The sequence below is a fragment of the Anser cygnoides genome, chromosome 1 (assembly GCF_040182565.1).
Source record: "Anser cygnoides isolate HZ-2024a breed goose chromosome 1, Taihu_goose_T2T_genome, whole genome shotgun sequence".
Classification (NCBI taxonomy): domain Eukaryota; kingdom Metazoa; phylum Chordata; class Aves; order Anseriformes; family Anatidae; genus Anser; species Anser cygnoides.
In genome coordinates, this window is record NC_089873.1 from 176465781 (window position 1) to 176478182 (window position 12402).

The window sequence follows — 12402 nt, forward strand, 5'->3', positions numbered from 1 at the left end:
TGGTTTAACCCCCAGCAATCCAAAAGGCTCATTTTTGTTTTAAACTGGGAGTTGTTATTCTGGCAGGTAAAGGACTGCCAGATTGCCTTTGTCAAATGAAGGAATTTGTATTTAAATATCAGTGCCTCAATTTTCCCAGGTTTGGGAGCTCAGTCACTGAAGACCTCTGTATTCAATAATGATGCTTTCCTTTGGCATCTTCCTCAGAATATGACAAAAGAATGAAGTTGACATTAGCGAGAGAGAACAATGAAGAGGAGGAAAAAAAAAACAAAAACAAAACAACACAGATACAGTGACATTAAAACAGGGAAACACAATCCTGATCCATGAAGAGTGACAGTCAAAGTAGCTTTATTGATGTAGAAGTGTAAAATTTGTGTAAATGAGATCAGGTCAACATCATTTGACCTTATCTTTTTCTTCTTCTTCTTCATTATTTTTTTTTCCTTGAGAAATGACCTTCTTTTATACATCATGACAGGGAAATAATCTGCAACAGAACCACAGAATGAAGAAATCTTGCATTCTTCCAGTAAACTTTTTCCCCCTGTAGCAGTAGTACTTCATGAAATTAAGCCCTGAACATTAAAACTCATTTCAGATTTTACATCATGCATACTGTAGTTGCATTGACTATCAGTCATCAGAAGCCCTAAAGCTGTATAAACACAGTACGGATTTCTAGTGATAGTATGAATATAATGCACTGGTTTTTTAAAAACAACTTATTTTTATTGAGCAATACAGGTTCAAGATGCACCACATACATATAATTTCACAGCAATTTAATTAGGAATAGAATTAAGGTAACAAATGAGATTGAAAGTGTAACTACTATAGAAAATACTTAACAACAGCTGTATGTAATATAGTGAATGGTCAGTTTCACTTTTGAAACCAGTTCCTTTTATATGACCGTAAGTAAACTAATATATGAACTTTTGAAATATCACATCAACTACTGGTTAAAACAACAATGAAAAAACAAAAACAAAAACATATATAACAACAAACATAGCCCACATATAGCCTACATTTCAAAAACAGATGGGGTTATGTTCAAACTTTTTTTTTTCTCTTCCTGCTAATGGGTCATTCAAACACATTTTACAGCTTCTCTTTATGAATACTTCCTTAAAAGAGGAATTTCAGTAAGCTTTGTGGAACAGTAGGAAAAACTGAAAGTCCAGAGTTAGCATTGCTAGCACAGAGACAGAAGGTGATCTTAAATGTTACATTTATGTTAAAGAGTTATTGTGCTGCCTCTAGTAGTGTTCTTGTCCAAAAGGGCTCTTTAGGGGAGAAGTTAGAATCCAGCTCTGGCAAAGGACAGAGAAAGCTACAGTATGGGATTACTCCTTTGCCTTCTTGGGTGAGTACTTTCTACCTAGAAAAGTAGACATAAATCTTACCTTGAAGGCAATCAGTGAGTTTATGCACATTGTTTCCACATTTGTGTTGTATCCACAGTTCAGCTAACATGCAGTCAAAATCAGATGGATTTTATTTAAGATGATAATATTGTGTGCGCAGTTTAAGTAGTGCGTCTGCTTATGTGTTGATCTGAAAAGCGATCTGAGAGTTTTTTTGGCTGGTATCAAGCTCTAATATGATGCCAAGATCCATGACCTATGGTTCACTGGTGGTGGCAGAGGTCTCCGAGTTGTTTGTGAGTAATAAATTACATGCTCTTGATTAGAGAATTTTGGAGTATGGCTTTGGTCAAGGCCTTGTCAAGCAAAATAGAAGCAAGAAATGATGGATCAGCACAGGGATTAAAGTCTGATCTGAAGAAACACATTGAGGTGTCTCTGAGGATAATCAGACCTTTACTCCAATTAAGGAAAAGTCACCGGTATTATATATCTGAAAAGAACATGAGTAGTCTCTAACCTGTGTTCATGGCACCTTGTAAAATTAGAGTTTTCTTGCCTGGGGCAGGATCCTTTATAGCAAGTATGTTGCAAGATGGTATTAAGTCACCTGTCTGCACTTAACTGCAGCCCCTCTCCCTTCCAAGCACTGTCATCATGGGCTAAGTCCTGACACCACCAAAATCAAAGACAAAATTCCAACTAACTCTTCTGCTGCTATGACTACCGTGTTTTACATTACAAACATATCTTATTTGATTTGTGATAGATAGGAAATTTTGCATTTTGGGCTGAATAGGAGAAAGAAAAATCAGTGCTTCTCATTGAAAGGAGTTTATTTGTGAACTGTTTAGTTTTATGTAATTTGTAGTTTTATCAATCTGCAGACAGCCTCTGGTGGGAATTTTGGTGGGAATGACACCCAATGTTTTTAATTTTTAAGATATTTTGTCCTTTTCTTCAAAACTGCCGCAATTCACACTGAGTTACTCTTTAGAACATCCTAGCTCTGGTATCAGAGAACTAGCACAGAATATAAAGTCTCAGAAAAAATATTCCTCTTAAGGAGATCACTTCTGTCAAATAAAACAAGAAAAAGCCTTGTCATTTTTAAGCACCTTTTTCAGTGTTTGTAACAGGAGGCATGAAGTCACTGTGAATGGTTCATCATGTCAGGATAGTGAATTATTCAGATATTTGAATCACTGAAATAGCTATTTAGCACTAAGGTTTATAAAAAAGGACATGGGTGGTGATGTCACAGTAGAATTATTTAATTTAGTCATACCATTTTCAAAATAAGAATTTGAAGGTGTGTTCTTCAATCATGTCATTAAGGCATATAATCTCATTGTTTAATTTAGAGTTAGAGACTGTATGTTGTCTCTAAACAATGTTGATATTATGCTTTTATTCATTTATATGGGTCCTGATGATATCCTTGCTTGGCAAATTGCTACTGTGAGAAACTCTGTAGATCAATTTAATTTTCAGTAAAACCTTGCTACAAAAACAACCAACCAACCAACAACAACAAAAAACACCATCCTATGATTAATCCAGCAGAGCAGGTAGAAAGTGTAGGAACTTTTCTTAAGAGACATAAATTACTTTTTTTATTCACATATATAAACAAATTGGTTTGAATAAAGGAACATTCCGAACAATAGCAATCAAACCAGCCATTTTTCATTGAAAAACTGAAATTTTGTGCCAAACTGACTTTTCTTTATCACATCTATGTCTGTTCCTAAAATATTTAAGAATTTCAATATGTTTTTGAATCAGATGCTTGAAGGTGTGGGGTTGTGTCATGCTGGTTGGAAACCAATAGCTCATCTGAAAATGCAGAAATACTACACTGCATTTATAGAAGAAATGGAAGGTATAGTGGCTAAACATGAGTGAGTAGGCCTGATTTTTTTTTTTTTTTTTTTTGGAAACAAAGCATTACGCAACGTCTCCGTGGTTCTTCAATTGGTCTTCTAAATTTTTTTGTAATACTTTGTACAAAACCACTAACTAGTCTTTCCTTTTCAAAACTTTATCAAAATGAGATTTTTGAATTTCTAGTTGATAACCTAATATAAACAAGTGTGCCCTTGGTGTCTAGAAACTCTTGGATGCAAGAACCTAAGACCTTAAAAAAAGAAAAAATAATATATATATATATATATTCACTTTATTCAGTTTTATATTCCAGAAAATGAAAGGGCCATTAGGTGTCAATTTTAACAGAATGTTCCTTCTTGAGTTGCACCTAGGAAGGATTGTCAATGAAAAATGTTCACTTGTGAAGTATTTCAGAGCAAGTAATTAAACTGCAGCTCCCTCTGTTCCATGGCTTTTATTTGGACTTCAGTTGACTGTGTCACCCTTTTGCTCAGACAAATGCTGTTAAATGCTCTTTTGAACTCTTATGCTCTAAAAATATATTTTTCTTTAGTTCTCTTGACATACCAAATCAGCTGTGGAATATGAAAGTATAAGTATATGAGATACATATGGCATATTTTGCCTTCTTCCTAAGAAGAAAATATAAGGCCAACAGATCTGGCAAGCAGTCTTTGCCTTTTGAGCCTTGATAACATCTTTTACACACGAGGTCCTTTAGTAAACTTTTGAATCTAATCTTGAGTCAAACACTTCACAGCAGAGATTGTGTCATTTATTTATTTATTTATTTATTTATTGGGACAGAAATCTAATCTAAAGCTATGAGGCAATCAAAAGATTATTTACAAGGATGTTATTATGCTCCATATACTATATAAATATCAACTTGTGGGAAATAGTGTACAAGACATAGTCAGAACAAAAATTATCATAATTCCTATGTCCATATATGTTCAGTCATTGCCATAGTATTCTTTTGTGTGTGTGCCTTTTTTTTTTTTTTAATAATGTGTCATTATTAGGTTATTTGTGTTCCAGTAGTGCCATTTCTGCAGAGTGAATGTCTGCCTGAATAAAATGGAATTGTATTCTTATTTCTAACAAAACAGAGATTTTTCATTTAATAAGAGATATATAATTCCATTAAGCATCAGATTAAACTAATAGATGTTAGGAGCAAGGGGTATAAGAATCAAAGGGTTAAGTCTTTCAGCTGACAGAGGCAGCTTTGTCCTAATGACACCTTTCATTAAAATATCTGCTTAAAAAAGTTAGGTTTTTGCCCCCTCATTCCTATTGAAAAGCAGTTCCACAAACTGAGTCCTCTGTGTTAGAAACCTTTTCTTAATTTCCAAACTAAATGTATTCATAGCCAGATAATATGCATTTGTACTTGTTCCAAGATCATCCTTTTGTTTAAGTATTTCTTATCTCTCTCTGGTGTTTATCCCTGATGCACTTGAAGGGAATAGTCACAGCCTCCTCTGGCTTTCATTTTGTTATGAGAAAACACTGGATGTTTATCTCAGGAGATACTCTCCATAATTCCAGTGATCCTACAAACTCTTATTTGTACCCATTTTAGTGTGAATGAATACTTTTTATCATGAATGGCAAAAATTGTGCATGATAGTACCCACAGGTCTTTACTAGTATACTGTACAATGGTGTTTGTGATTTCTATTCTTGCCTAGAAATATTTGGTCTAATGCATCCTAAGTTTGCCTGTTTTGCAGCTGCATCGCCTTCATAGCCTATAGTCATCCTGTGACTAACTGAATGCAGTTCTTACCCTTACATTCTTTCAAACTGAGGAACTCCCGTTTGATAGCAAGAGCATTGTTATTCATTCCAAATTACATTACATTGTACTCTATACTATTCACTTTAATTTCTATTAGTATAATTTACTAAATCAAATTCTTTTTTGCAGTCCATATCTGTCACTTCTCCTTCATTTCTTTTATCTGCTAGTCATTTAAAATCATCTACAAAGAATATCTAGCTAGTCTATTAGCCTGGCTATCATAATTTTAATGAGCTTGTTTTTGTTTTTGTTTTTGTTTTAAATCTTATTTTATGTTTACTTTTATATCTTAACTCATGTTTTTCTTCAAATTAGTTCTAAATTAGTACATAATGATAATTATACAAATAACTTTTTTTTTTTTCCTCAACTCTGGTGGTGCTATCTGGCTTGAAAACAACAGATACACCCCTCTGAAAGAGTTAAAATTAGATGAGATATCATTTCATCTTTCTGATAGGGATTATCCTGTCCTCCATTTTGAGTGCATTGAATATCTAGAGGGAATTTTTTTTATGTATATATATATTTTTTTCTGCATCTTACTTATGGTAATTTACATTTGCAGACCCTGATTTCTAAAAACTAGCTTGCCTCTTCTGGTACGCTTAATGCCCTCAACTTTACTGAAAACTGAGGCAAAATATTAATTCAGTTTTGGGGTCATATCTAGATTATATTTAATCTCTTTCCTTGATCTATTTTTAATTATGTGGATAAGGAACTTTTCAGTATTTGTTTTAATATCCTTTGCAAGATGTAATTTATCTTGGCTTTTGCAGTTCTCACTTTTTCTCTAAACATATTGACCTGTAACACACAACTCTTGCTACTGATTAAACCCTTTTCTTTTTATTGCAGCCTTACTGCTTTTCTTACTTTTAAAGACACTATTCATCCCCTTAGATCTGAGGCTCTTTTCTACAAGTTTCCTTTACTTTGCTTGTAATGAAAATTGAAGAAAATTCCTGTACTTATTACTAAGTCAGATTCTAAGTCTCTGCCACATTCAATTCCACTCTTGCAAGTTTTCTCTTTTGAATTTAAACCTTAATTACAGAGGTGCTTTTATTTGGTTCCCCTTCACTTCTGCTGAGTCACTCACAACCACTTGATCCGAAGTTACACCACTTACAACCACTTGATAAAGAGTTTTTAATAGCAGTGCCTCATCTGAGTCTCTACTATCACAGAATTCCTATTAGGAAATATAATTAATATGAATTCATATGAATTTATCAGAAGTAGACAGTCACCCCTTGTATATATAAGTATGAACAGCTGCATTTCTACCATTGTTAGAAGACTGACTCTATTCCCCATTTGTAGAAATGACCTGAGGAGGAAAACAAAACAAAACAAAACAGCAAACAACAAAAACAAACAGACAGGAAATGATCACTGGTAAACTTTGGAGATGACACAGTAATTGAAGGAAGACAGCCAAGTAGTAGTGAAGAAAAAGGATTACTGCCACTGCACTATTCAATCTGTCAAGGCAGACTGCACCAGCAAATAAAATGTATTTTATTATGGCTCAAGGTAACATTTAGAATAAAATAACATGATTATATAGACAAAGAAAATGTCCATGAAAGAAGAGAATAAATTGCTTAAGATCTAGAACTAGATCTTGTCCTGAGTCCTCTATTTCAAAGCTATCCGAAGAGCAGGGTCACTCTGACTGTTGGTTTAATTCAATGCTAATTATTCAGTGGAAAGTAGAAAAACTTGTAGGAGAGATAGAGACCCTCTCTAATGAAAGAGTCAAAATATGCAGGAACCCAATTTACAGGAAGGATTGTATCTTTCATATATCATCGTGTAGTGGGTTTACGTGGCAAGGTTTTGGTAGCAGGGTCCATGGGGGTGACTTCTGTGAGAAGAATCCAGAAACTGCCCCATGTTAGATAAGGGGCCCATCGCTGGCCAGAGCCGAGCCAATAAGCAAAGCTGTCTGCGTCTCTGTGAGAGCAGATTTAAGAAAGGGGGGAAAAAAAAAACTTGTGAAGAGAGAGGAGTGAGAACCAGCCCTGCAGACCCCAAGGTCAGTGCAGCAGGAGGGCAGGAGGTGCTCCAGGCAGGCAGCAGCAGTTCCCCTGCGGCCTGTGGAGAGGCCCCTGGTGGAGCAGGCTGTCCCCCTGCAGCCCATGGGTCCCACACGGAGCAGATCTCCACGCTGCAGCCCGTGGAGGAGCCCCCGGTGGAGCAGGTGGATGTGGCCTGGAGGAGGCTGCGGCCCATGGAGAGCCCCCGCAGGAGCAGGCCCCGGGCCGGAGCTGCAGCCCGTGGAGAGGAGCCCACGCAGGAGCAGGGGGTCTGGGGGGAGCTGCCGCCCGTGGGGGACCCGTGCTGGAGCAGTTTGCTCCTGGGGGATGAACCCTGTGGTACGGAGCCGTGTGGGAGCAGTTCTTGAAGATCTGAAGCCTGTGGGCAGCCCCTGCAGGCTCAGTTCGGGAAGGACGGCATCCCGTGGGAGGGACCCCAGGTGGAGCAGGGGCAGGGAGTGACCGTGAAGGAGCAGCTGAGACGAAGTGCTGTAGCCAAACCGCAGCCCCCATTCCCCCGCCTCCCTGCACCACTCGGGGGAGGAGGTAGAAGAAGGTGAAGGGGGGGGGCGAGGGGGGGGGGCGAGGGGGGGGGGCGAGGGGGGGTGGAGGAGGAAGGTGTTTTTTGTTTCTTTGCTTCTCACTTCTCTAGCTTGTTAATAAGAGGCAATAAGTTTTACTGTCTCCCTGCTCTGAGTCTGTTTTGCCCATCACGATAATGGTTGAGCGATCTCCCTGTCTTTATCACAACCCTTCAGCACTTTGCATCATATTTTCTCCCACTTTCTCTCTGAGGAGAGGGACTGAGAGAGTGGTTGTGGTGGAGCTTGGCTGCCCACCCGAGTGTAACCACCACACATGGAAGCTCAAAAATTAACCTGTTCATAAAAATACAGTAATTATTTCTCCACTGGCTGAACTTTATGAGATAAGATGGGCCCAGAAAGGTAAAAGCAGAAAACAAAATAAGGTTGTTTGATAATCATTTTTACACTACTTATGTCTTCAAGAGGAAAAATTCTTCTACTTTTTGCTGATGTTATTTCCATTTTTTTCAGAGAATCACTTTGTCTTTTGGTCATCCTAGTTGTAAGTTTTTTTTTGTTTGTTTTTTTTTTTTTTTTTTAGGAACTGGTTTGTCTCTTCTCTCTTTTCTCTTATTATTAGGGCAGTCTGGTGACGTTCCGACTGACTGGAAGAGGGGAAACATTACCTTGATTTTTAAAAATGGAAAAAAGGAAGACCCAGAAAACTACAGTCTCACCTCTGTGCCTGGCAAGACCATGGAGAAGATCCACATAAATGCAGGTTGGGCGGAGAATGAACTGAGAGCAGCCCTGAGGAGAAGGACCTGGGGGTGTGAAACTCAACATGAGCCAGCAATGTGTGCTTGCATCACGGAAAGCCAACTGTATCCTGGACTGCATCAAAAGAAGCCTGGCTAGCTGGTTGAGGCTAGCTGGTAGCCTCTTCTCTGCTCTTGTGAGACCCCTCGTGGAGTACTGCATTCAGCTCTGGGGCCCCCAGCACAAGAAGGACAAGGTCATATGAGAAAGAGTCCAGAGGAAAGCCACGAGGATAGAGCACCTTTTCTATGAAGACAAGTTCCGAGAGCTGGATTCAGCCTGGAGAAGAGAAGGCTCCATGGAGACATTATAGCAGCTTTCTGGTACCTAACTGGGGCCTGCAGGAAAGCAGGAGGGACTCCTTGTCGGGGAGTGTAGTATTAGGGCAAGGACTAACAGTTTTAAACTAAAAGAGGATAGATTTAGAGTAGGTACTAGGAAGAAATTCTTTGCTATGAGGACGGTGAGGCACTGGACCAGGTTGCCCAGAGTAGTTGTGGATGCCCCATCCCTAGAGAAAGCTGGTCTAGTGGAAGGTGTCCCTGCCCATGGCAGGGGGGTTGGAATTAGACAATCTTTAAGGTGCCTTCCAGCCAAACCATTTTATCATTCCAGATTTTGTGTCTCTAGAATGAGTCTCCTAGTCTTAGCTCAGCCATGTACTTGTTGCATAAAATTGAATGAGCCATCCCATATCTTGCCTCAGATTTACCACCTGTGGAATGGTATAAATTATTTCTCTTTCTAATTCTAAAGTGATATTTTACAGTCTCTCTTTCTCTCTCTATACTCTCACTGCTCTCTTCATATTTTTCCAACTGTTGGATGATGACAATGCAATGCTCTTGGCACTGTTGTTTTCTCCCAGTATGTTTTACACATTACACTTTACATTTTAATCATTGAATAGAGACCATAAATATCCCTGGGAAAAGGTAGTGGATCACTGGACTCTGCTCTTACGTGTTTTTATTGTCTTGGCACCTTAATTCTTGATTCACAAAGGCTCAGTTTCAGTAAATAAGATAGAAAGTATTTTCCTCTTTCATTTTTTCCGTACTGCCACTAGGCTGTAGTCTGGAGCTGAGAGTTCTGGCATTAGGGTTTGAAGGTTTAATCTTGGGTCAAAATGGGCCTAGAATCCAATTTTATGTGTAAACACTTGAATCAAAAGGCTGTGCTGTAAAAGGCCTATAGATAATCTCTTCCTTTTTGTAAAGACCTTGTTTTAGGTGTGAGCTCTACTTAGCTTTTTCAAAGGCTAACTGATGATTAGGTTCTGTGCTTCTTAGCCTAGGTGGAAGTACCTAATAACAGCCCTGATTTAGAGTTCTGTCTGGGGAAGGGACAGGACTGCTAACACATCTCACAGATTCAGCATTTTTTGTTGGAACCTCCCTGAGTTGAACAGGGAGTGGAAGTACTTTTCCCTGGGCTTTAGATTCCACTCCATGCAGCAGATATAAGCTATTAGTGTAGGACATAACCCAATATGGACAAGTAAAAAAGGTGCTGTACAACATCTGATTATGCACTCAGAGAGGATGTAGCATTTGTACAGAAGTCTGTGAAAGCTGTTCTCAGAAAGGGGTGGCAGGGGCAGTCCATGCTTACTATCGCTGGTAGCATAGCCATTAGCACAATAAAACTCTGTGGGACTTAGATTTCTAGACTGGGGAAAAAAGAAAAAAGAAGTAGGAAATACATTTATTGTCTATTTCATTTCTTAATTGGACCTCTGAAAAGGATTCGTATTACTAAGTATGTAATCTATTACATTTCTGAGAATGGCATTTTTTAGATGCCTTGAAATGGGTGACTCCTTTCTTAAGACAGGATAATGGTGGACTACATGCATTATATATTTTACATCTGAAGGAGAGAGACTACCATGCTAGAATTTTTATGGCATGTCTTGATCTCTAATTTACTCACACATAAAATGTACTTATCCAAATATGTAAACAGCAAGTCAAGCAAAAAATCTCTTTGCAGATTCTTATTATTTGGTGCCAAATGCATGTGAGACTCTTGTCCCCATCTGCCTGCTTCATCTTAGGTAAGAAAACATCATATTAATTGTGACTATCATATTAATTACATTTGATTGTTTGGGACATGAGTTACTGGATGTATTTCTCAGTGCAGGTGGCACAGTTTCCAATATGATGCACTATAGCAATCATGAAAAACTAAACAATTTATTTATAATTTACTCTGAAAGAGTGAAATTTAGTTTTTAGAGAAAACATGTAGATCTTTCAATCATTAAGGAAATTACAGCCACTTTTGTTGTACTAATTTCTCTTTTATAATAAAATTTTGCTTAAGGAAGAAAAATTAGTTGACTGTAATTGATTTCTATTATATTTTTTTCTTTTATGCTACACCTGTCATCTTATCTGCATGTCTCTCCAGTTTAAGGCTACAGAAATGGCTGTAGCTGAAGGTGATATTTGTGATGTGCTGTGGATTGTATCGAAATCTTTTGAACTCATTTATGCTATGATATTCTATGGCAGATTAATTAAAATAATTCACAGTTACTTCAGCCTGGGATGGAGAATGGGAAACTAGTCTCAGATGTGAAATGCACTCATCAGATTCAGTCACTGCTTGATTACTCTTGCATCCATCACATTTGTTCTGTGGTGAGTTAACGTCAGTATTTTGGTCATGGAAAAAATGGGAGATGAATGCTTTTGTGGTAAAAAGACAAGTCTTTTCCCACTGGCAACACAAATACGCTTTCTGTATGCCTACAGAAGTGAGGTGAACAATGGAAAATACTTCCCTGTTTTAAACACTCCATCAAAAGCTCTGTGCGATTCACCTCTGTGACCTGTTTGAGCCTCTGTTCAGCAGGGAAGCAAAAAGCAGGAGTTTGACTCTCTCTCAGCCCCACACTCTCACAGCACACTACTTCAGCCAATCTACAAGTCTGACCATAAACGGCCTGAAGAGATGACAACCTTTTATTTCTCTGGGTATTTAAAATTCACTGCAGGAGGTAAGAAGTCGTTCAGCTGTCTTTCTTTGTTTTATTGTGTCCTTCATAAATGCCCAAATTAAAGAGTCTTTCGCAGTTATCAATAGCTAGCAATCTTTTTAGCTTCAGTGGCCAACAGCTTTAAGTTTTTTAGGGAAGTGTATTCTGCAGTGAACAATGAAGAATTAAAAACTCATCTAATAAAGCTGATTTCAACTGTCTTGGTGTTAGGAAAGAAAGGTTTTCTCTGCATTTAATGGTGTCATATGACTCAGATGAGACTTCAAAAAATCTTTGTACTCATTTTCTCATTTTTCAGCTGAAATTCAGCTAGGCTGGGACATGTTAGTGTGTTTACCTTCAATACCCCCTGCTGTTCTTCCAGGGATCTGTGATGACCCATGTCTTTATCTGCTAGTTCCTGGCTTATTCTGTCACATTGCCAGTGTTAGAATGTGTGTTATGTGCATTTCAGACCCCTGAATGTGATAATGACCTTTGGGTCTGAGAAGGGTACTGAGATGCCAGAACTGAGATGTGATGCTTTACATTTGCAGTCTTTGATTCATGAGTACATTTGGGAAAATTACTTCTGAAGGAAAAAAAAAAAAAAAAAAAAAAAGAAAGATTGCTTTAAAAACAGAAATAACTTGTTTGAGCCTGCCAAGCTTGTGAACCTAGGACATGTCTAATTGAACTCAGCAGTGAAAGATGCGCGTTGTGGGGTCTCAGTCTGCTGCGTTGTACATTATGCAATTTCAGTGAAGAAGTAAGCCCAAAAGCTGAATTTGATACTGAAGCTACAGTGAACATCACAGCTGCTTGACAAAGTAATTTTTTCTTTTTTCTTTTTTCTTTACATTCTGATTCTAATTCTCTTAGCAAGACTAATTCATGTTTTACATATCCACAGTACTCTTAAAATGTGAATCAGTCTTAG

At 37.9% G+C, this 12402-nt stretch overlaps 1 long non-coding RNA gene across 2 annotated transcripts in view; it reads left to right on the forward strand.

Annotated features, from left to right (window-relative positions):
• LOC106041797 (uncharacterized) overlaps positions 1–9079 on the forward strand; it is a 40514-nt gene extending 31435 nt beyond the window's left edge. For both annotated transcript variants that reach the window (XR_010827568.1, XR_010827567.1), the window contains exon 3: positions 8295–9079. This is a non-coding gene — a long non-coding RNA (uncharacterized lncRNA). The remainder of the gene's footprint in view (positions 1–8294) is intronic.
• Positions 9080–12402: the final 3323 nt, after the last annotated feature.